Source organism: Carassius auratus, chromosome 34 (assembly GCF_003368295.1).
Source record: "Carassius auratus strain Wakin chromosome 34, ASM336829v1, whole genome shotgun sequence".
Lineage (NCBI taxonomy): Eukaryota > Metazoa > Chordata > Actinopteri > Cypriniformes > Cyprinidae > Carassius > Carassius auratus.
Window position 1 is genome coordinate 11,851,950 of NC_039276.1, and position 27,350 is coordinate 11,879,299.

A 27,350-nucleotide genomic window follows, 5' to 3' on the forward strand; every position below is an offset into this window, starting at 1 on the left:
CATTAATCAAACTCTTAAAAAAAAAACAAGTTAACAAAGAAAGAATGAATTTAAAACACCCAGTATATCATGAACGACTTGAATCCCCTTTCAGAATAGAAAAATGACTATTCCTGATAAAATCCAAATATTTGAATATCAAGGCATAGAAAAAAAAATGTGTACATATTCATTGATGTTATAGAAATAAAACAGAGAATGTAAAAGATCTGTCTCAATAACTGGGATACAGATTTTTTTGAATGGATCTGCAGAGCTGACAACCTGACAGCAATGAACATTGGGATTTGATTTTCCCCTCATAATAGTCTACAATTGTATACTGTATGTTTTAGAGCTCTACTTGGTAGTGTTCAGTCTTTCAACATATCAACGCGATTTAAAAGTGAATTTATTAGTATCTGCAAACTCTGACAGTTAAAATATGACAACAGAATATTTACTGAAACTGTTACAAAAAAGGCCAGTATGAACATTTATAGTCTCCTCTGGAGGAATGTACACAATATTGACATGTGTGACTTTTATAAATATACACCAGAACCATTGCAAGTTCATAAACTGGCTAAAAATATCAGATAAGTAGCAGTAAAGTAGCAGCAACTGTGTTAGTCCCCATTGACAATCTTCATTGCTAAATGTACAAGTCAGGGAAGAACGCTAAGGACAAATAGTGGCTTTGACTTGAGAGACTGAATCCCAACAATAAACATTATGGCATTCAAGCTTCTATAAATTATTTTCTGGTCAATGGGCTGAACTTTTTTTCAGACTGTAACACTAGACAATTGATCCCCTATATAATGTTTGAGTAAAACAATTAAAAAACCCACACAACAGAGTAAGACTTTCACAGCTACATTTAGTATACATGAATGAGGCGAGAGTGCTGGATGGAATGCAGAGGTCAGCACTCTTCTGAGTCCAGCCTGTGCAGTGAGCTGCAGCCCTCACAGCCATCTCTAATGAGACGTTTCCATCTCCACCTCCCAGGAGCAGACGGCAGGGAGGACAAGGGTGTAAATGAGACTGCTATTTTTGTCATTCTATGTATGTGCATTAGTCATATGAAGAAATCTGGTTATGATCAGACTGCAGGCATTTCAAGCGGATTTCACCTCACATTTCATCTACTCAAGGTGCTCTTTTGTGAAATGAAACATATCGGTGCAGTTATAATCATTGCCAAATACATTATATGGGTTAATGCTGGAGGATATAAAATATCTCAAATCCAACATTTATCAGTAACACTGTGCAATAAGCTTTTGTTAATTAACTAAACGAACTGCATCTGTTAACATAAACTACTAGTGAATAATACTTATCATTTCTTAGTTCATGTTAATTTGTTTAATATGTTTGCTAATGCATTAACTCATTTTGACAAATGAGAAATTATTGTAAAACTTTTTAATCTGTCATAACTTCATTCATGGCAAGGTCACATTTACTGCTGTTTGACACAATTTCACTGGTGACTCCTGGTCATTTCAGTAGTAATCTATGTGGTCTGGAACATGACACAAATTCTTCATGAAGATTTCTCTTGTGTTTAGGTTGGTAACAAATTTACAAAATGACCAACAGAAAGCGGTTTAGGTTGAAAGTGAATTTTTTGCTCACAAAATTTCCCTGAAATGCATTTAATGTGACCGGAAACCATCACTCTTCTGTAATCGATTTGTGTACCATGCAAAAGTTTCTTGTTTTACCGTTAACAGCGTGGTGTGAATGCATAATGACCAGATCTATGGTCTTGGCTGTAGCTTTGGAACGGTCATCACACCAGGTCTCAAACCACAGCCACTCCTGAGGTAGGGACTTGATGGCTACTTGAAGGATCATATTGTTGGGAAGGTCCTGTTAGCAACAAACCCCATAGAGAACATCCTCCTCTAATGGTGAACGTGTGATGTCAAGCACATACTTGGTCCAGGTTGTACAGACTGTTGGGGTCTTGGCTTAAAGCTTGGTACTGGCCTCTGAGGTGGTTTCCAGCTGCGATCTTTCTGAATTTTTTTAGGTCCACTACATATAATGCACTGGAGAAAGAGGGACGCATTTATTCAATGTAACACATATCATCACAATGTGATATAACAACAGAATCCTCTCAAAACATTTTAAAACGTCACAGCAATCTATAATCCAGTGGTTCTCATTTCCAGTCCTGGAGACACACCTGATTCCGATAACCAGATTGTTGGAAGAGAGCTCCATGCATGAACTGTGTTCAGATTTACATGGTCCCTACACAGTGTTCATTGCTCCCTACTCCCTGAGCATGGAAACTCCGTTGAAGTTTACTTCATTTTGGAGCATTCATTCACAGATTTGCGCAACGCCAGAGCCTGCAATGTCTTCACACACAGATGCAACTTACTAGAGAAGTGTGAAGTGTGACATAACCTAAATAAATACAATTTAAATTCCTGTCTCACACACTTTATTGCCCTTAGAATGGAACATATACGCTCTCTTCGAAATGGATTATCCTGTGAAGTCCACTTCGCAGGGCACTTACGGTAATAAAACAAACCTCTAAAGTGATAAGAAATACATACATAATGTGTGGTGGGTTGCGAGGACTGGAATTTTAACCACTGCTATAATCTATCATGTGGTTAAATAGCAAACTGTTAAGTGATATTCTTAATTAATCAAATTTTTTTGTGATCTAACCTGATGAGGTATTTCCTTCGTCTAAGATGAGAAGCCCTGTAGCCAGTCTTCCAAAAATGGTAGCCTTCCATCTCTTTTCGGCTGTCATAGAAGGGGGCACCCTCTAGATCCAGATCTCTCAGCTTCTTGATATCTGCCCTGACAATCTAAATATGAAGTATTCACAGTTATATTTTGCAATTAGAAGATATCACTATTTGTTAATGTGCTAACATGATGAATTGCTAAAGAGAAGTGCCTGTGAAATCTCTTGGCTGCTATTAATAAAAAAAATGGCAAACTGTAAGACGTGTATTGTTAAATCAGATTCACAGGTTGGGAATGGATGCATATCAACATGCAAAAACATAAGCACACAATTTTTAGTTTGACTATTTCTTTTTATTCTGAGAAGCCACTCACTGAATTTAACATGAACTGAGCTCATGTTATTGCTAAATGCATACTCTTTTGCATACTATTTTTTACACATATATGCTCGTATTCTATTCAGAACCACAGTTTTCTCATGTGTAAGGTCACCTGATCAGCATCTACAAAGATGATCTTGTCCACAGCCAGGGGGAAAAGCACATCCAGGAAGAGGATCTTAAATCCCAAGATGATACGCTGCTTTTTGTCTGCTGGTGAAGCCAGCGAGGCCACTTATACTCGACCAGCTCATACTGGTAACCATAAGCCTTCGCCACGTGAGAGAGGGTGTCCTGTAGACACACACACACACACACACACACACACACACACATATATAAAGGGATAAACTACAGTAGACAGTATATCTATTAACACATTCATGGATCATTTCCCCCTCATTTTCATTGCTACGATTATGGAAAAACATTCATTTAATCCTTAATGCTGGAGCATGCATTGCAAAGACTTCTGTCCTGCTCAGGGTTTAATGTTTGTAAATGAAATTAAGGCAGATATAAATGTACAAGTATAGCAATTTTACAGCTGTACTGTATATATTTATATATATATACATATATATATATATTAGAGTTGTTCCGATTCCGATACTAGTATCGGAAATATCTCCGATACCACAACAAATTCTGGCATCGGCATCGGCGAGTACATGAACCCATATACCGATCCGATACCATTTTCTTAAAAAAGACCTAGTTATGACCGCAAGCTTTGCCTAACCGCTGCACGGTTCTTCTTCGCTGCTCAAAATGCATTGAAAACACAGGAAGTTGTGCTGTGTTGCCACAAGCAACCCCTGTTTAGAGCAGCGAAGAAGAAATGAAAACGCGTTAGCAGCCCTTATCTATATATGACTGGATCACTCATCACATTCTAAACTGCCAAAAGACAGTGAAGCCGCTACTATATTATAGATCAGTGGTTAGCAGTATGTCTCTGTAGTACCGGTAGTTACAGACTCTCGAGTATATTCAGTACCGGCAACTGCGTTCAGTCGCTTCCGTGTAAGTCAAAACGCAGGGCTCCAGACAGTAGCCGAATATATACTAGTGTCTGTGAATATTAAACTGCAAAATACTATTTAAATATTACTCCCGCAAAATCTACATCTCTGTGGGTGACTGGCACAGATGCGCGAGAGCTCGCTGTTTTGTAGTCTCTGCTGTGTGTCATGAGGACACGAACGCATAAACCGTCACTTCATGAGAATTTACCGTTTCATTTGAGAATACTGTCATATCATAAACACAGACACTCAAAGATCTTCATGGCAGCCCATTAAAATAAATGTTTGGTTTACATGAGTAAATTGACAATATATAAAGCTACTGTTGTAGCCTACAGTAATAATAATACGTCTCTATAATAATAATAATTATGCCTAGATGGTTGCTTGTTTTTTACTTGTTTTGTTGTAAAGAGATTATCTGATTAATAGATCTTTTTTTTATATTCCTAGACTTATTTGTTGCAGTTTTTTTATACAGTTATATTGTAAAACTTAAATACCTTTTTTAGTTTGCGGTGTTAGATTTTTGGCTGCATTTGAAGTTCTTTTTTGCATAAGAAAATAAATAATACTGTCAAATTCATGTTAGATAATAAAAATACTGTAATAAATACAGTAGTTCACCATGTATTTGTTCATGTTTTATTGAGGGATCTGTCTGAAGCACACCATAAAAAAATTCTAGCAATTTACACAGGGCTAGTAGTATATACAGCTGTATATACAGATATACACCCAGGTATCGGATCAGTACTCGGTATCGGCCGATACCCTGAGCCCAGGTATCGGAATCGGTATCGGGATGAGAAAAAGGGTATCGGAACATCTCTAATATATATATATATATATATATATATATATATATATATATATATATATATAATATTTCTTAATTTATTTTTGTAAATTTATAACTGTTATTTTATAATCATATTAATACAGAATTATAATATTTTTAGGCCAAATTGTGCAGCCTTGCAAACTAGTGTAAAGACAGCAAAAAAAAAAAAAAAAAAAAAAAAGCATTTTATTTTGCAATTGCAAGTTTTTTCAGAAAACTAGCAATTCGATATTTTACACAAATCGTGCAGGGTGTATAATTAAATTAAATATATATATATAAATCTGATGGCAAAAAATAAATAATCTTCTAATAATTGGTAGTAACAGGATAATTTGGAATATTTGTTGATTATGAAAGCTGAATTTTCAGCAGCCATTACTCCAGTCTTCGTGTCACATAAAGTTGAAAACAGTTGTGCTGCTTAATATTTTTTTGTGTGGAAACTGCAATACGCTATTTAAAGGATTCTTTTAAATAGTTCAAAATAACATTAATTTAAAATGAATTTAATTAAATGTATGCATTTAGCAGATGCTTTTATCCAAAGGGACTTACAGTGCATTTCAGGCTAACATTTCTTATCTTACATGTGTTCCCTGGGAATCAAACCCACAACCTTGCACTGCTAACACAATGCTCTACCACTTGAGCCACAGGAACATTTGAAATATATATATATATATATATATATATATATATATATATATATATATATATATATATATATATATATATATATATATATATATATATATATATATTGTGACGAGTCAGCTGCCTCCTCCCTGATTGTCACCGGCACTCCGTCCTAAATCGCCGCCCTTCACCAGGCTCCCGACTAGAGTGGGTGTGTGAGAGGAGGGGCGCTGGACGAGTCAGGGCTGGCGGCGTGTGATGGAGCACACCTGAAGGAAGTGGAGCCTCATTACCGCCGCTAGTTAAAAGCCCAACGCGCCTCTCCTCAGGAGACCGGTCTCTTCCCCGTGCATGCACGCTGGTGTCCTCGTGGGTCCAGGAAGGGTGCGTTGAGGGACTCCCGCGCCACAAGAGACGTGAGCAGCCGGACCCGCGATCCGGAGGAGAACCGCACCCGTTTACACGGCCGACGGGCCAGGATGCCGGGCCGTCCATCCCCTACCAGCGCCGCGGCCGACGAGAGAGATACGGCCACTAGAGGAAGCGGCCGCCCCTCGCGCCCCGGACCAAGGAGGGGAGCGCGTGCGGCCGCCGGACTCCGCCCCTTACCTGGACCCTTCCTCGATGAACACTGCCCGACCTACACAAACCCCGCAGCACGACGAGGACACCAGATTCCCTGTTATTTTGGACACCCCCCCCCCCCCCCCGGCCACTTTTATTCCCTGTGTTTTATGATTTCTGTTAACAAAAGCCTCTCCGAGGCCTGACGCCACGCCCACTGTGTCTGTCTTGTGCTCCTCCCGTGACTATATATATGTTTTTTTTACATTATGCACGTCTTTTCTGTCACTATCTACAATTCAATGCATACTCGTTAAATAAAATGTTTTTTTTTTAATGACCTCAAACTTTTCACTAAAGTTCAGCCCATTAGGTTGAGACAGCAAATTTATTCTATTTATTGTTGACTAAGCTTTCTCAGAGTTTGTGGATCTATTAAATGACTGACAGTATGTTATGCACTGAGAAGGTTCAGAGATTCCTGAAGATCTCAACCTCCATCATTACCACACATCAAAACCAAGTGCCATCTGCAGCTTTCCACAACCACCCTAGCCAAGATCTCACCTGCTGCCTCTGCAACGATATTCACATCAGAGCATTTTCTGAATAGTAAGCATCACATCTTTGGAACGTTTCCATACCCTGTTTCCAAGCAACATACCCCCCCCCCCCCCAAAAAAAAGGCAAGATGAGTTTTTTGTAATAATGTGGACGAAGGTGATGTAACACCGCTGAGAGAAGGTAGAATTTGGCAAACTATTTCTAAATGAGGAGAACAATATGTGTTAAAATCAAGCTGAGAGGAAACTCAATGAAAAAGATACAGTAAATCAGTCTACTAACTGAAATTCTGCTGTGTTAACTGATGCAAGAAAAAGTAAGAGAGAAAAATTGAGATCATGTTCCCTACCTTTTCTCCAAAGAGCTCCACACAGTTCTCAAAGACAGCAAAGAAAAAAGGAGACAGATCATAAAACGTAATATACAGAGCTGTTAAATAAGATGCAAACCAACTGCATTTTATATGCAAAATTAAAATTACACTACTGTTCAAAAGTCTGGGGTCAGTAAATAAAAAAAAAAAAAAAAATTAATACTTTTATCCATAAAGGACACATTAAATTGTTCAAAAGTGACATTTATATACTGTAAGAAAAGATTTATACTGTATTCTTTTGAAATTTCTATTCATCAAAGAATCCTGAAATGTATCACAGTTTTCACAAAGATCATGTGACAATGAATCCAGGAGTAAGAGTTGCTGAAATATTTCTTTGCCACGACAGGAATAAATAAAATTTTACATATTGTTATTATTATTATTTTACATTGTAATACTATTTCACAATATTACAGTTTTGACTTTGCTTTGAACAAATAAATGCAGGTTAGATGATTATAAGAGGTTTCTTACAAAAACGTGTAATAATTTTACAACCTTCTAGCTTTTGAACGGTAGTGTGTGTATTTACATCAAGACAAACACAGTCATAGACAGGCTTGACCAGGATCTGCAGATCTTTTTTTATCACACTGGTAATAGAGAGTCCATTATCAAACTATCCAAAAACTTATTTAAAAAATACTAAATAGAACAGGTATTTGTAGAACTCTGTAAATTATGGACTTTCACATTCTGTAGAAATCTGTAGCCAAAGATTCACTGCAGACCCAGCCACACGCAAAGATCTTGCAGTCAGTTATTCTGTGCCTGTGATGTTTTTAGAAATTTAGAAATTTTGTGTTGTGCCCCTCTAGCTTTTTAAGAAGTGATCTAAGATGTGATTAATGCTTCAATAATAAGACTCACCTGGTCATGGAATCCCACAGGCCTTTTGTTTCTGTTCCTTCACTTAGAAGATTCTCATTGAGTTTGTCAGGCTTTTTAATAATAACAAAAACAATGCAGAACAAGAATAGGAAGAGCAGCAACAAAAACAAAAGAAAAACAAACAAAAAAAGGACAAAAACAAGCTAAACAGATGTACATAACATTAACAATAACAAAATAAACAGAAAAAGAACAATAGGGACAAGGTAAACAGAAGAAAAACAAAAACAAGATGAAGATTCCATGCACAGTCGGTCCCCTTCCTAGGGTATATCGTGTCGTCTGAGGGAATGCGAATGGACCCTGACAAAGTAAAGGCTGTGATAGATTGTGATAGATTGGCCATCTCCAGATTCCCATAAGGCCCTACAGCGGAGTAAGGCCCTACAGTTGGGTCGTAATTACAGCCAACTAGCCTCACCTCTGACAGCCTTGACCTCTCCCAGTACTCCGTTCAGGTGGTCTGACGCAGCTGAGGCTGCGTTCACTAACCTCAAGAACCGCTTCGTTTCGGCTCCCATCCTTGTGGCCCCTGATCCCACATGGCAGTTCGTGGTGGAGGTCGACACATCAGAGGTGGGGGTAGGAGCAGTGTTGTCCCAACGTGCTGCTTCAGACGATAAGGTACACCCTTGCGCGTTCTTCTCACATCGATTATCTCCTGTCGAACGTAATTATGACATTGGCAATAGAGAGTTGTTGACGGTCAAATTAGCGTTGGAGGAGTGGTGCCACTGGTTAGAGGGTTCAGGGGTTCCCTTTATTGTTTGGACCGATCACAAGAATTTAGAATACATCAGAACTGCCAAAAGACTCAATTCCAGGCAGGCTCGGTGGGCACTTTTTTTCGGTCGTTTTGAATTTACCCTATTGTACCCGCCCGGGTTCCAAAAATGTCAAACCCGATTCTTTGTCACGTCTTTTTGATCCCTCCACCCGTCCCGTTACTCCCAAGTGTATTTTGCCTGAGAGATTAGTAGTCTCAGCACTCGTATGGGAGGTCGAGTCGAAGTTCAAGACGGCCTTAGAAGGGGTAATGCCTCCGTCCGGTTGCCCACCGAACCGCTTATTTGTGCCGGGGGAGTTAAGGTCCGAAGTTTTCCAGTGGGGTCATTGTTCCAACATGGCTTGTCACCCAGGGATAAGTAGAACTAATGGGTTGTTTAGACAACGATTCTGGTGGCCACGTATGGCTCGCGATGTCCGCGATTTTGTTTTGGCTTGTTCAGTTTGCGCCAGTGGTAAGTCATCTAACTGACCTCTTGATGGGCTTCTTCAACCGCTGTCTGTCCCTTCGAGACCCTGGTCCCATATCGCTCTAGATTGTGTTACCGCCCTCTCGCCCTCTAATGGCATGACAGTCGTTTTGACCGTTGTGGACCGGTTCTCGAAGGCGGCACATTTCATTCCCTTGCCCAAATTACAGACAGCCAAGGAGCGGTTACTGTTTTAGATCACATATTTCGGGCTTCATGGCCTCCCGGTAGACGTGGTTTCAGACAGGGAATCTCAGTAAAACTTAAAACTTTAAACTCGCTATTGTTTCCAGACTGTCATTTCACCAGCCGTCACAAATGCATGCACAGATAAAATCCATAGCTTGAAAGGATTTTAAATCACAGTGGCAACAAAATTTGCCAAATATACACTACTGTATTAATTACATACTAACTTATACTAATTTGGGGTCAGCAAGAATTTGTATTTATTTTTTTTAAATACATTTTTAGATGCATTAAAGTGACAGTATAATGTTAGTATAATGTTAATGTTATAATGTTACAAAATCTTTCCATTTCAAATAAATTCAGTTTTTATTTTTTTTATTTTTTATATTCATCAAAGAATCCTAAAAATAATAAAGATCATCCAGACTGCAAATCGATGAAAAAGTCTGGGCAAAAGTAAATTTATTCCAGTTTTTAGAATGATTTCTGAAAATAAAAAATGATCAAGAGGATCATATTACACTGAAGTATGGAGAATTGGCTGCTAAAAATTCAGCTTTGCCATGACAGGAATTAATTACAAATGTAATGTACAAATGTAAGACATGATATATATATATATATATATATATATATATATATATATGTGTGTATATATATATATATATATATATATATATATATATATATATATATATATATATATATATATATATATATATATATATATATATATATATATATATATATATATATGTAAGACATTTATTACAACTTAAAATAGCTTGTGTTTATTGTATTTTTGTTCAAATAAATGCAGTATCTGTATGCATAAAAGACATGTTCCTAAATAAAAAAATCATACTGATTATCAAACCTCTGAACAGTAGTATAGAAATGTAAACCTGTGATGAGAAACCACTGACGTTTGTCTCTGAAAGAGGTCCTCTGAGCGGCCCTCACGCAGCCTCAGGATCCAGGCGCCGGGGTTGGCCTTCAACTGGAAATAGTTCGCTTTTGTGTTCCACACAAGAAAATCATAGAGGTTTGGAACAACATGAAAGTGAGTAAATGATAAGAGAATTCTCATTTTGGGTCCATATGACTCTTATCAAACTAGTAAAATTCATATTACAATGTATTTTACATGCATTTGGAAAACGCCAAAAAAAAAATGGAGAAAAAAGTTAGACATGACAATGGTGTCATGCATGCAGAGGTTCCGGTCTCATCCCCACTCCCCAGTGTAAACTAAAGTCCTCTGGGAGGCTGACCTGTGGACAGGTCAAAACAGTGGCCCTCCAACAGCAGGTACTCAAGCTCATACTCTGCATTGACTACACCTCTGACCTGACAATAAAGTAGAAGACGACACATTTATCCATTCAAGTCCAATCCTTCAGATTCTGGCTGACCAGGACAAATCGACTAGTTACAAATAAAGTTGGTCACACTTAAGTTTAAGGACCAGTTCTGACTATTGCTTATTAGCATGCATATTACTAGCATATTGTCTATTTATTAGTACCTGTAAAGCACATTTTAATGCCTTATTCAGCATAACCATTTTTAAGTTAACAACTACCTTAACTTACTATTAATAAGCAGCAAATTAGGAGTTTATTGAGGCAAAAGTTGTAGTAAATAGTTAATTGTGAGAATTGGTCCCCAAAATTAAGAGTGACCGTAAAGTTTATTAGTGAAACGTGAACAAGACCATATGTATCATAAAGATTTATACATTTCAAAGCACTATTACAGCCAACGTGCAGTCTAGACAAAAAGAGTTCATGTGTGGAACTCTTTGCTTTGGTAAATATAGAAATACAGCATTTAGAGTTAGAATTCATACCTCTTGTAGGTGGATGTTATCTAGATCATACGGGCTCCTGACCGCCTCAACCATCCGGGTCTCTGGGGTGAGCATATTAAGAGTGAGCAGAGGGGATTCTGGGATTTCAGTGAAGCAGGCCATAGGGCCAGGGGAAAGGGAGTTGTTGTGAAAGAATGAAATATCCGGCTCCAAAACATTCTGTAATGCTGCCAGAAAGACAAAGGAACAGTATATGACATCAGTCTTATAAACTAAACTGCTGGTCTGCTGTAATTAGTGAATAGCTAGAAATCCCATGACAAAATATATTTTTTTTTACATTTACTTCTAATCCTGACTTTAACTGACTTTTTTTGGGGAAAACAAGTATGGTTAACTATTTTTTACTTTTTTTTTTAATTACTTTAAAATTTTATATTCATTACTGATTTTTCTGGAAAATGTTTAACAAATTCATAGCCATTAATTTCTGTTTATCTAACAGTACTCAAACAATTTCTTCAAATATTAACTTTTTAATATAGTTTATTTCCTGCAGGAACAACTTTTCTCATTGTTTCACATCAGTTTCTATAAAACGCAGGGTGTCTTACAGGGGCGATTCTAAGATTTTCATTTTAGGGGGGCTCAGCCCCCAATAAGGGTATGATTAAAAAAATTATATTTGACTATTAGGGTAGGGTTGTATACTACTAACCTTATTGCAATCCACTATTCCATTGTATTCCCTGTATTTCATATATGGGAGTAGGAGTACTGACTGAGCCATATACAACACTGTAAAAAAAACGAATACAGTTTTTTAGATGTGACCAGTCACTGGAAAATTTTGAATTGGGAATGTAGATTTTTACAATAAAGACTTCCTGATTCAGTATTAGGACATTCATGTTTATCCTTTGATGATACCACAGCTTGTTCTTATGAAATGTACGTGGAAATTGGCAGAAGATTAAAAAAACATAAGGGTTCAATGACTGCAATGAATCTTGGGAATACAGTGGTATTGTGTGTGTGAGGCTGTCTGTTCTATTCTCACCTGACTGTTGCTCATTTGCAGAACTACTCCCGCACGACAAAAAAATGTTGTATATCCATCTACAATGAAAAATAAATTATTATATTTTATTATTATTATTATTATTAATTTTTAGCTTTTTAGCCTTTATAATCAACAATACGGTTGGTTATACATCAAGTCAGCCCCTGGAAATTTATTTCATTTCAAATCATTTAACTAACCAGCTAATATTCATTAAGAATATAGACAAAACATGTATTAATGTAATTGTCTATTGGCAATATGTTTAATCTGTTCTATATTTATTTCTATTTATTAAAAATAACACCATTATCAATTTGCCACTTCTATAAATCAATTACTTTAAAAAAAAAAAAAAAAAAAAATCATAGATCCCTTTACTCTTACTCTAATATATGTATCATGATACACTAATGATTCATTATTACTTAATACAAAATCATATTTAATAATACAAAACAAAATAACTCCACATGATGTTTCTCTCTCTGTGACATTTAGTGCTTTCAGACAATGTGTGTCTTTAATCATTTCTGTGAATGGCTGCATAATGTAATGCCGAAATACACAATAATATGTTTTCAATTTTGAAAAGTAAATTAAAATAAATCATGATCGTTTTCTAAAGTATGTTTTCATGGTTAATCGCTTCATTTTTGTTGGAAGAAAAAACAACTGTCACACCGTGATAAAGGCTGAAGGTGAACGCAGCGAAGACGTATTGGTATTGGATGCGAGAACACACACACACACACACACGCACACACACACACACACACACACACACACACACACACACACACACACACACACACACACACACACACACACACACCTTGTACTCTCTGATGTTCGCTCTGCTCGGCGCCCCTGTGGATTGAAAAACGCGCTGAATCCGTGCAGACTCAGATAAGGGGAGGAGCCGGAACTTGATGCAGCTTGCCACCGTCTCAAATGAGTTTTTAAAGGGGACTGAAGCGATCACTAATTAATTAATCAAATAATTTTTTAGGGGGGCTGGGCATAAGTTTAGGGGGGCTGAAGCCCCCCTAAAAAGGGCCTAGCGACGCCCCTGGTGTCTTAAATCAGTGCAGATGTTTCTCACCACATATTTTTTTATATCTCAGCTATCAGAAGGGATAGTTCCCAGAAAATATCAAATTCGGAGATTGATGTCTATCAAGCTTCAAAAAGGAGCTTTTAACCTGGTGCATCAGACCTTAGTTTTAACAAAAAAGTTATTTTTCCATCATTCTGAATTCTGACTTCACGTGAATCTTTTTAATCTCTGAACATTGTTAAAAAAACAAAAAACACAACAAGGTGATATCTGCAGAACAGCACCAGCTGCTGTAAGAGAGTGTGTGTGTGTGTGTGTGTGTGTGTGTGTGTGTGTGTGTATGCATGCGTGTCCTGCGACACTCTCAGAGCTTCAGTTTAATTAAGCTTTTGTTCTCACCTCTTCAGGGGCATCTGGGACAGCTTGGCTTGACAGTTCATGAACACCTGCACTTTCATATTGATCAAGCACCTGAGCACACACAGAGGAGACAGCCTGGTTATTACCCACTCACACACTCAAAGACTACAGCATACAGTAGCGCTAACAACATCATGAGTTTGATTTAGGGAATGCATAAACTGATGAAATATATACTTTCAATGCAATGCAAGTCATTTTGCATAAAAAGCATTTGCCAAATTTATAAATACAAATGTAAAATCTAAAGAGATTAATCAATCTGAAAATGGGCGGGGCTTCGTAACTTAATTGGCTTAGGTCAATTAATCATGAATGTTTTTTCTTGTTACAGCAACTGCAGGGGCAGATTTACATTTGCAAGTCAGGTACTAATCAATGGAATGAACAGCTTTCAACCACCAATAATCAAAAAAACACATTGTGATTTGACAGCATCTTAATGGAAGTTTTAGCTTTCTGATCCATGAAGTGTCACTATTTTTCTTCATATAGGACACGGTTATTAGCTAGAAACACTCACTGTGCAACTGATATTAGTGTAGACAGATGGAGCCCACGCAATGTCTAATTGATTATATTAAAAGAGTATACACATACTCTCTCAGCTGAAAAACAGCACAAACAAGGCCTGAGAAACAATAAGCTCTTAGACATGACCAAAGTTGTACGTACAACTATGGTAATAAAGGAGCCAACTTCTGTGCATCTCTGGTGAGAGGATCCATGATGGCAACCACATCATAGAACACCTCATCTTTCCGCTGTGCCAACTGAAGAACTCTGTTAAAGACACATCTGGTCAGCTTAATACACCGGCACTGAAAGTGTTGAAAAACTGAAGTAGAGGCTTTTAAGTAACTGAAAACGCAAATGGACAATTAGCACAAGTAGCTGTGAATATGCGTAAATAAGGATAGGAGCTGATCATAGCCATGGAAACCCGGTTGGGTGTCAGGGGCTTATGTTTGGATATCCAGCTGACTTACACTTTCATTGAGTTAGCCGTCTTACCAATTTGGACAGAACTAGTGATTTAGTTTCTCAAAGGAACGATACATTCACAAAGCAGACATAATCATCACTTTCTATGATTTGTGTGGTTATAAAAGCAGAGAGAGGGTCTGGTGAAATATATTGAGGTGAAAGAAATGATTATCTTTTTAAAATACAGATACTCAGTTGAAATATTGCAAGGAAAATCAAACCTGTGTTTGTTCTTCAGAAATTGGACATCTTTTCTGACCTCTCCTTTAGGCGATGAAGTGAAGAGAGCGTTTACTTTCATGATTAAATCACTGGCCCTGTGAACAGTAATAACAGGTTTCAGTTTTCCTCTCATAAACAAACCATTTTACATCTACGCTCATATCGGCTTGGGGTGACAAGCAAAAAACACGTCATACTTTTGGGCATTCATGTTCATCAGCTTGATCTTGGATTTAATCTTTTGTGCTGAAGTGTGAAGTGTGATCTTCTCTAGCAGATGGAAATCTTCACACTGAACTCTTCTTCTTCAAACAAAAGGCTCAGGATCTAGTGAAGACATCAAACTCACTGTTAGTCAGAAGTGAAGTTTGGGGCATGTTGTCAACCATCAGAACCATGGGTCTAAAGTGTCATTGCATGTGTACCACTGTATTTGCACCCAGAACCCTTCAAACCCCCTTTATACACAAGATATAGAAAATCATTTATATGCATGTCCATGGCATTCCATTTTTAATGCTAATCAAAGACAGGATGTGTTTTTATTTTTTTTTTACCCTGAATCTAATCTTGATTTTTTTTTTTTAAATACTGAATATGAACCAGTTGTGCATTTCTTTCTAATTTTGTTTTGCATCGTTCGGCCAGTGGACCATGTCAATGTCAACACTGTTACTTTATATATATAAAGTAACATATATATATATATATATATATATATATATATATATGAAACCAGATGTATGTATATATTTATGTGTGTGTGTGTGTGTGTGTGTGTATATGAATCTTTAGTGCCACTGAAAAAAAAAGAAGGAATAATATTTTTTCTGAATACATTTCTTAATTCACACTATAGATATAGGGGGTGAAATCTTGTGTGACCTCAGGGGTGGACTCATTTGAACTAAGTCTAGTAAAAATGTGTACGGCTCATTAATGTGTTTCTCGATTACACTGCAATGAGGAAATAGTTGATCAATGAGTTATTGACAACTAAAGGGGTGTATTTGTGCAAGTGCAGTCATTGGAGTATTTTGAGGGGATTATTAAATTGGCTAGACCTCTGAAAAATGTGTCGCCATTGGTGACCGTGTAGCGCTAATCAATCATTAAACAGTTTCATTTATCAGACTTGTAATGAAAAAATGGCTTCAGTCCCGAAAACAAATCACGGGTGTATGAGCTGCACAGAGTCAGATTATTAGTGTTTCCTTTATTTGGCCAAAAGGAACAAAATGCTTATGTCAGCCCAACAGCTCTTCCCTGCCATTCAATAATCGAGCCATTACAGGTCCCAGACACAAGCTATCAGGGAACCAAGAGTCTCTCTCTCCAAACATTTTCAACTAATAAAACCCAGGAATGCTGGGTTAGATGGAACACTTTCTCTTATCTTACAAGTTATGATGGATATAAATAGAAGGAGCAGGACAATGAAATAACAAGAGGAGAGAAATAACCAAAAGAAAGCTCTCCATGTGTCTTACAGACTGATCAGTCTTTCTGAAAGTTGCAATACTCTGTCAGTAAACCCTAGATTCCAATTGCGTTTGTACCAGGTACAGAGCAGCCATTCCCAGAGATGTGTTTGTCTGTAAGTCTGAGTAAATAACATGTGGTTGAGTGGTTTTCAATGGATGTGGCGATGGGCTAAAGGCACACCATGGAAAAGAAGAGAGGCCCTGCTTGTGTCATTTTATGCTGATGACAGGAGGAAACTATAAAAGTTTTATTTGCTGTTGTGCTTTGGAAGACACAAGCCTTCTAGATGTAAGTGGGCAGACTGCAAGTGGGAGAACACAAGCTACTATATTTTAAGAAAACACATTAAATGCAAACAAAACGCCATAAAAAACAGTGCATTAAAATGATTTGAACATAATTAAATCCGGTTGAAACTACGTAAAATACCAAATTATAATTACAGCTAATGATGTACCATATATCTGTATCCTATTGGTTACTGCACAGTATTTAAGATGAAACATTTTACTTTAATCATTATATAACAGAATGGATATTGGATATGGATACTGGATATATATAATACGTTTATTAGCTTTTTCATATGGTCCAGAAGTTTAAGATCACTGGATCCCTAATCATAGTTGTATAAAACATTTTTGCTCCAAAACCTTGTCAGATCTTGAGGTCAATAATCTGCATCAATTTAATTCTATAATAATCTTGCAACCATAAACAGCCAACAAGGAATTAACAATCTGTATTTCTGTAATATACATTCTGGTCTTTCAAATCAGTACACAGACTGACAGGAGAGGAAGAAGACACATTTACAGCAACTTAAATCAAGTGACATAAATTAAAAGTAAAAAAAAAAAAAGCAGACAGACAGACAAGAACAGGTATGTTAAGATTAATCCAAGTCAAAATGCTGTACATACAATTCCACATTTCCCAGAAACAGTATTTCATACTCCACTGACCTGTTTAAGTAAGTGCTTAATCTTGGTGCCTTGTTTGAGGAGCTCAACATTTTCTTCTTTGAGGAGTTTTGGGGTGAAGACGAGTGTGTTCTTGCTGCTTTGGGTAAGTAGAGAAGCCCAGATGGCTCGGTACAGACCGCTGTTGTCCTCCGTGGGCTTTCCACTGGGATTATTGATCACCCGACACGACAGCTGGAGCTGCTGGATTTCTGCAAACAAACAATGTGGATCAGAGACTCTCTCAAACATGAGACCACAGCAAAGCGGTAACGTTAACCACAGTATGTGATTATGAATGCCTTCAATTATTTGGGTCAGTTTACATAATAAAATGAAACCCTGATCATCATATAGAGATTATGGGAGAAAGAATTGTGATATTAGTAATGTTACTTGTATGTTAAACAGCTATTCTGTACTTTGTTTATATATTAATTGGATCATTAACTTTGGATTTTGTTCATTAACCTAAAGTAGAAGAATGCTTTCAAAGATTAATTACTCTCAGATTAATTACTAAAATGCATGTGTGCCTCTGCTCTCTGAAGATGAGATTCCTGTGGATACAACTAATTGGAAATAAAAACTGCAGTAGTTTACCATATGTTTCATGGCATATCTGAGCAACTGCCTTCCAGGGGGCTGTTCAATATCTGTGATATACAACACTTCCTCTTCAACAGGAGAAGTAAAACATTATTCTTAAACATTACTTAAGAATAATGGTTTTTACAAAAACACAGTTTGGATAGGTTTAAAGCTAAGATGTCAACATGTAATACGTATTAAATTATTGAAAGTAACACATTAAACCGAAAATGTAATGTTAATTATGATTTAATACTAGCAGTGCATTGTCAAACACTTCATTGATAGCAGCTACTAAAAAACATAAAATATAAAACCCCCACAAAATATATATGAAAAAGACATGCCTCAACATCTCTAATGAAATACTTGTTCTCTTAGAGAAAACTGCCGTTTTGTCTCTGGAGTCCAAGTATGAGAACACAGTCGAGTCATCCCAGTCTTCAGCAACTCTTTATTCAATTATAACAGAAATTATTAAGGCAGTTAGTAAAGAACATTGTAAAGAACATTGATGAAATCATTTTGATGGAGATTGCAGAGATCACGTGATTGTTACAGTGACAATGATATGGTGAGATGACAGATTCATATTGGCACTGGTTTGGATCAGTTGGGGCCATTGTACCAGATGAATGTGTGATAAAAACCAATGAACCAATGAATGAAAAACAGTAAGAGATATGAAGCAAAATGTAAGGGTAGCATACCATAAAGGCAGCTCTCTGGAAGAAGTTAGTAGTTTCCATGATTTTCTGCGGACGAAGTCCGTATAGCCTTTTTTCTCTGTTATGTATCCACAGAGATAGTCTCCTTAACTTAACTTCTACCCTGTTAAATACCTTCATGTCACAAAAAAAGAAAAGAAAATCTCACTAAAATTAAATGAGTACATTAGTCTCTGTAGTCTCTGAAATATTGATTTGAGTTGAAATTATAGAGAAGTAAGAAAACATTAAGTGTTATAAAACTTGAAAAGCTATGTAATGAATTTAGTGTGACAATATCTGTAATACAGTTGAGTTTAGAAGTGAATATTTTTTAAGGCTCAAGTAAAATGTATTAAATTCTATTGAGGAGTGCACATCTCCTCCTGTACTGGGTCAAGAAACAGACCCTGCAAACAACAAAGAAAATAATTTTTCATTCTTTCCCAGATTAGAATAAGAATGAACAAATTCACACAAAATAGGCACAGCAGTTCTAAAAAAGGAGGACATCAGGGGATAAACATCCCTGCATAAACCTGCGCACACAGCTAGATTTCAGCTTAGACTATAATCAACTCACAGGCAAGTTGACTCACCAGGTTACAGAAGTTATGGCATATTTGTCGAATAACTCCAGGAAATGTTGCTCTGAGGAGCTCCTGGAGACTTGAGGGCCAATGACGATACATGGAGTCCTGCTCAATACCATTAACCATCTAGTAACCAGACAGCAACAGACATGTGTTAAATTGTGAAAGCCTTTATGTGAACAGTGAATATCCACTTTTTTTCTGCAGCTTGGGTTCCAGAAGAACATTTTAAATTTAAGTTCAACATTAGCCAAAATGAGATAAAATGAAATAAAATAAAATATGGGACCCGATGGGTTCGGTCGGGTTTGGGCTTAATTTATATCATCTTACGCGGGCTCGGGCCGGGCTCGGGCTTGCGCTCTGGTTTGCGAGGCGTTTCGATTAGTGCGAGAAACATGCAAAAATAGATGCTGAGTAGGTGTAACAGAGGCTTGCCTCTGGCGATTACGTTTTGGTTGCACAAAAAACTAAAGCAAAGTCTGAGGTGTGAAAAAGTTTTGACCATGTTTATAATGAGAATAATGAGTGAATAATGACGCACCATCAGTGAGCGCAGGAACACGCTGAAGACATCTACAGTGGATTCAATCATTTTCCTCCACAAAAACATGTAGGCTTAACCTAATCTCTGTGAGTAAAGGTTTTTCAAATTACAACTAAATATTCATTGAGTCTTAAAATGCATAATGTGGACAGAGTATTTACGCTAATGGTGGTATTATTTTTTTATTAAATGTCAGCTGCTAGTGGCGAAGCAAATCTGGCGGAGCCTTTATCTTAATTTCATTATTGCCAAATACCCATCTTAATTTAAAATGTATCTTAATTTAATTTGTTAAAAAATACTTGTTTTTATTAGTGCGTTGGTCTATTTATAGGCTAAATGAGCCTATGTCTATTTAGAGTGCTGAGATGTTAAGATGTCACAGAGGACTTATTTTTTTCTTTATTCCCATGTCCAACAGGTCTAGTCTATGTTAGTTATGAATAAATTATGTTAAAACATGTATAAATGACTCATTCTTGACAGAAGGCACATTTGAATAATGTCGGGCTGTAATTGGGTTCGAGCTTTTACAAAGCTGTCAGTCAAAATGTACTTGTCAGGCTCGGGTCCTGTCGGGCCTAACTTTTATGGCCCGATTACAGCTCTAGGATGGACCCCCATCAACTCACTCAACCTATGAAACGTAAAAACTCCGTCAGCTACACCATCACTTTATGAACTTCGCATCATTCAGTATGGACATGTTTTGCTGAAACATGATTTTTTTATTGGATTCATCATCTGAGACTCTCAAGACACTCCATACCCGTCAAACTGAGTACAGGCACATTTAATTTTCTACAAATAAATCTGAGAAATCTGGGCCCACATGGCTGTACTTGAAACTTTTTTAACAGCGATCATCAGAAAAGTTGTTGATAAAACCATACATTTTGAATGTCTTCTATTTCTTTCTTCATGTCTTGGTTTATGGCCACCCTTGTCAGTGATCTATGGGGACATTAAATCATCACAGTCAGTACTAGCTCTCGTCAACATCCCAGAACAGTCATAAAAACTCATTTTAATCTCAGAAAACCTGTTCCCTCTTAGACGCCATATCAGCTATGCTAACAAACTGTAAAGCACAGTAATTCTGACTCAGCATAATCTGAACACTCCACATAAAGCGGTCTTAAAGAGCAGTGGAGGAAAGTCACAGTCACACATTAAAAATGACCTAGACAGAACGCATATGCATGCATTCTTTGCTGTTATACATGCAAAAATGCATAGTGGAATATTTTACAACAATAACTGGTACAGATATTCCTGTTCACAATTTTCTTTGACATGTTTAACTTATTTTCCTTTAAATATTGGACTTAATAAGGATATCTTTCCTTTATTCTTTTGTAGTTCTGATGGAGAGTTGTAAGAAAGGCAATGATTTCTGTCTAGGATTCTCTCAGAGAAACCAAGACTGAATTTCAGAGTTTTTACCTGGCTCTGCTAGGGAAATTTTGGCTAAGGTCTTGCATCAGTTTGAGAGAATCAAACTTTGGCATAGTCATGATCCGAGATGCCACCTGGAAACTGAGGTCTATTGGGAAGACAGAGAAGGCATTTCAAAATCTTTTTTAAAAGAGCTAATAATCTATGAAGCATGCTTGCAATTAAATATTTAGTTAAAACAATTCATAATTCAAATAGAAATCAAAAATTGTGTAAATGGACTGCATTTAATAACTTCAACATTGCCACGCATTACTTAAACTCACAAAGATAATTTTGTAGAATCTATGGTTATTTTCTTCTATGTGATTACACTGAATGGGGAACAGGAGCTTTCAGGTTTCATGATGCAAAGGCATCATAGAAATATCAGACGTATTCAATAAGACTATTTTAAATCATACAACAGTTTTTTTATAAACATATCGAATTTTAAGTAATATATACAGAAAATGTGGACATCTGCCCTAGCTCTCCTTAATGCATTCATGTTAAAAGCAGCGATTACTGACTTGTGAATGAATCTGGATGACTGAGCTTCATTATTATAATTGCAATAATTAGGATACATTGTTATGGTATGAAAAACAGTGACTCCAAAAACAAAATTGTGTTCCAAGAAAGAAAGAAGAACATCACAGAGGTCTGGAACAACATCAGGAAAGTACAATATGTTTTCATTTTAAGGTGAGGCAATTAAGAAATTGATTTTTGATGAGAGAAAATATTACGACTGTGGTTGCCATATAGCTTGATTTATAAACTAGTCTACAGAGTCTGGATGGAAGATAAAAAATTCCACATCAAAGTTATTACCACATACAATTCCACAAAGTTATTACAAAATCAAATGACTGTTTCAATAACCATCATGATAACCACCATGAGAGCCCTTCACGTCAAGTAAAATAAATTGCTTCATTTATCTATGAGCACAAAACTAAAGCGGCTCTTATTTATCCAGGTCTCACATTGCAAAATTGAACTTGGCTGTGAACATGAGCATCTGTTCAGAAGTCTGAACAGGAATAGGACAGATCGCTGTAGCACACAAAGGGTACAAACTGCAACCTTTCCACTGCTTCCCAATTCATCAAGTGGACAGTTCTCTCCAGGAACCATGAGGATCGGTTTAATCTCACTCTGTGATGCAGCACAGAGTCCAGAACACTGTAAGAGTGGACCATCAATAACAGCAGCCTGCCCACCTTGGAGCTCCCACACTTTGAGAGGAGTCATGTCATTGGTGCTCTCCAAGTTCCTCCTGAAGCTCTGGCTAAGACTTTCTGGAGGTGGAAAAGGACACAGTGAGAAACATACAGTTATGTGCAAAAGACATCATTCATTTTGATCTACAGTATGGATTGATAAAGAAATTTTAAGAAAGAAAAACATTCAGAGTGCTTACTTTAATTTCCTAAACAAAAAAAAAAAAAAAAAAAAAAAAAACATTGGACTTCATTTTCATCCACTTATCAGTGGTGACTGATTTGGATTCTGTAAACATATTCAGACCAAGTCAGTTTAAATCCATTTGTTTCATTACCATTAGCTACTTCAGTTCACAGTCAATTCTTTTCTTCCAATAATTAGTTTCTGTACTACTAATTCTGTAGTTTAACTACTTTAAAAGTACTATACCATTCAAAAGTCTGGGATTTTTGGTAGCACTTTATTTTACAGTCCTGTTCCCCATGTACATACTATGTACTTAATATAGTAATTACAATAAATATGTAATAACTAGGTACTAACCCTGAACATACCCCTAAACCTAATCCTACCCCATGTAGTTACCTTGTATTACCAGAACTTTCTTAGATAAATACACTGAAAGTACACTATAAGTACATGTAAGTACACGTACTGTAAAATAAAGTGCAACCCAATTTTTTTTCAAAGCTGTATTTCAAAGCTGTCTTTATACTTACCAATGAATTCTCAGTGTTAACAGTTGTGCTGCTTAAAATTGTGAAAACTGTGATCTATCGAGTTATATATATATTTTTTGATTCTTTGATGAATTTCAAAAGAACAGCATTTACTGTATACGAAATACAAATATTTTCTAACAATGCAAAAGTCTTTATAGTCACTTATAAAAGCTGAATAAAAGAACATTGATTTCTTCCGAAAAATCGAATTGATCTTAAACATTTGAGGGGTAGTCTAGTTTAGCAATTAAATATAATTTAAAGCATATTTCCTAACACTGAATATTACAATAAAACTGTTTTTGGGTACAGTCATTTATTTCTTTAACACTTCTATTACACAAAAGGCAATCGGACATTGTATGATACCTTTAACTTGTGTGTCATCAACAGCTTTGCGCTCAGTGCTTTTAACTGCCAGTTCAACACCATATCCAGACAGCAGCACCTTTAAATTTTTCAGTTCCTGCGGTAAGAAATCAACGTGAATGACAACAAATATTTACTACATGGAACAGACTTTAATAAATTATTGAACTATAAAAAACATTAAATCTTAATGAAATTACACTGCTAATACTCTTAAACACAATGTTTCGTAACACATAGACGAGTTTGCCCTCCTGTGCCCGCTCTGACAGAACCTTATGAAAAGTGCTGAACTCCTTGGTGCCAATTTCAGCATAAAGAACAGCTACAGGCAGGTCTGTTTCATTGACTCCGGGGGTACTGGTGGTCAGACTTGTATAGGTAAGGTATTGACCTGCATAGGTCACAAAAAAATAAAATGCGAAACCAGTTGATTTTGACACAAAACCACGTATGGACAAAAATAGTCTTCAATAGCTTCTTCATATCCTTGGTGCTGCAGGCATTCTGACCATGAACAACCACAAAGGCAGCGCAGCCATGAGGGGAGGTTCATCTCTTGCTATCTATAGAAAAGGATAAAACCGTTGATAATACTGTCGATGAGGTAAACCAAAGATTTAAAAAGCTTCAGATTAAAAAAAAAATGAAAAAAAGATTGATGGTATACTCTAGGAAAACCAGAAGTGTCAAGCATTTGTTTTTGTAAACTGTAATTTATTTGATCAAAATTAGAGGGATAATACAAAATGCATGTTATTTTATTTGTAGTACTGACCTGAATAAGAAATTTCACACAAAATATAAGATATTTCACACAAAATATGTTTACATATAATCCACAAGAGAAAATAATAGTTGAAGTTATAAAAATGACCCCAATGCTGTGTTGTTACCTGGATGATCCACGGCTGTTTTTTTCTTCATGATAGTTATTTGTGAATCCCTTCCAGTATCTTATGCATATTTGAACCCTTTCCAGGAATGACTGAAAGATTTTGTGATCCATCTTTTCACACTGAGGACAACTGTGGGACTCATGCAACTATTACAACAGGTTCAAATGCTCACTGATGCTTCAGAAGGGAAAATTATGCGTTTGAACCCTATGTTATAGTTGTGTATGAGTCCCACAGTTGTCCTCGCTGTGAAAAGATGGATTTCAAAAACATAAGGCATTGCTGGAAAGGGTTCAAATACTGTTCAAATGCTGAAAAACCAAAGAATATGCAGGATTTTTCTTAAGAACAGCGGGCAGTTTAATAATCAAGCGCATGTAAACTTTTGATTTGGGTTATTTTGATAAATTCAACTATTATTTTCTCTTGAGAACGATATGACAACTTCAAATGCAAAAGCCTCTAAGTGCCGTCTGAAATTTTCTTCTAAAATTAGCATTTTTATCAGGCTCCTGTGGTTGGCTTCAGTAGTTTCACTTTATTGGCAATGAATAGGTAATTTATGTTGCCATTAAAGTGAAATAACTGAACATAAACACAGGAGCCTGATAGAAATGCTCGTTTTAGATTAAAGTTTCAGACGGCACTTAAGAGCCTTTTGGATTTGAAGTCTTCATATTGAAATGTCTTTTATGTGAGGTCAATACTAAATAAAAAAATAACATGCATTTTGTATCATTCCTAATTCACATTTTGCAGATCCTGCAACAGTGTATGTAAAATTTTGGCCACAACAGTGTTTGTGTGTCTGTGTGTTTCTCTATCTCTCTCTATACATATAACTAGATGGATAGATCAAAGTAAACAGAACAACTTGTTAACTAAGAAATGTTAACTAGCTGAAGCAGCTGTCCATTATATAAATTTTAACCTAAAGTTTTGACAAACTAATAATATATATATAGACGGTTATTTAGATACGAAGGGTAGCCAGTGAAATACTGAACAACAGGAGAATAATAACAACTCCAGCGCACCTTGTTTCCAGCGGGAGAGGGGTCATGGACCATTTGGCCTGAAGACTGGCGACGACTCCTTTAGATGCTGAGTGCACATGAAAGACACTCAGCAAGATCAGCACAAGAAAGATCACCCTCATGATCAGACACTACTAAAAGAATATAAAGATAGCACTATCATTATCACTTCTACAAATATTAAGAAATATCTAGGAATAACTGAATATTGTTGATCATTTGCATATTTTTATAAAATGGCTAGAAATGGCAAAAAAAAAATGTTACATCATAAAACCTCCTATTAATTGCTTTTTGCTTCAGAATTGTAATAATGTGTAAACTATGTAATGTTTAATTGTAATAATCACATTAATAAATAAAAATAAATAAATGCAATAATAAACACATTTTACCTGCAGATAGAATTTTGAAGTTGGTCTTTTTTTACTGGGATAGTATTTTATGTTTCACACAAAAATATTATTTTTAAATCACTGTCAGTTAACAGCAGGTTTCCATGGTAACATCATATCCCATATGTTGAGACAATACACCCCCTATTATAGGTTCAATGTTTGTTAAATTAAATATATCTTATTCCAGGACAATAACGTGGCAAAATAGGCAATAAAATGTCTTCCATAGGAAAGTAGATGACTTCCATATTCACTTGAGCAAAAGCCGGGAAATGTTCATTCTTTTTTTCATTTAAGTTATTGAGAAGTATTGGTTAAAGAAGGCAAGGCAACATTAAACTGTCCAGTAAAAAGCTGTTACAATGTAACGTTACGTGTCGATTATCTATTACATCATTGATAGTTCTTTGAGCATCACTGTCAGTTGCATACACTTTATGCAAATCAAATGAAACAGACTATGATTGTGATTGGTCATTCTAACGAATGAGGAAATATTAAGATAGGGAAAAGGGATCAAAGACGTGTAGCACAAATTGTTCAACCCCTATTAGCCCTTCTTTTAGGAGCAATAACAACATATTATTCAGCAGAAATAAACCCCTACCTGACTCTGTGATATAGACTATGAATATGTTTTTAAAACAAACCTAAATCATCGGACGCTGAGCCGCTGTATCACCCGGTGTCACAGGATGCCGCCATTGAGGGGTCCTGCAACTTTATTCCCTCCACAAACGTGAAAGCGATACATTGTTTCCGCTTTGGTAAAAAGCTTCAACATTTTAGTGACTTGTAGGCCGAGTATTTGAAATAAAGTTTAGCTTATTAATGGCAGAGAAATATCTTACAGAATTAACATATTTTAGAAGTTAGGAGTACGGTGTTCAGCATTCGATAACGAGTCAGTCTGTTCATCTTCAGTTCTCTCTTCACAGCAGTTCAGTCAGTGTACTGTTTGAGTGAATGAATTACTCCGGGATATTGGTTTGTTTGAACTCAGAGGGAGTGTCAGCAATGTTAAAAAAGTTAACAGCTTAAGTCATTTGTGGATTAATGCGTATTGGAGACGCGAACCGTTTAAAATGATTCAGTTCGATTTGGTGAACTGCAAAAGATCCGGTTACATCGGATGATTCGATCGCGAACCGGATATCACAAACTGCTTTGTTTTGAACTCTCACAACAGACACAGAAGAGAAGACAATGCTGAATAAAGTTGTAGTTTTTGCTATTTTTGGACCAAAATTTATTTTTGATGCTTCAAAAAATTCTTACTGACCCTTTGGAGTCACATGGACTACTTTGATGATGATCTTCTTACCTTTCTAACCATGGACAGTATACCGTACA

At 36.4% G+C, this 27,350-nt stretch overlaps 1 pseudogene; it reads right to left on the reverse strand.

Annotated features, from left to right (window-relative positions):
• Nucleotides 1–19: 19 nt before the first annotated feature.
• On the reverse strand, nt 20–25,721 carry LOC113053816 (UDP-glucose:glycoprotein glucosyltransferase 2-like; annotated as a pseudogene).
• Between the last annotated feature and the right edge of the window lie 1,629 nt (nt 25,722–27,350).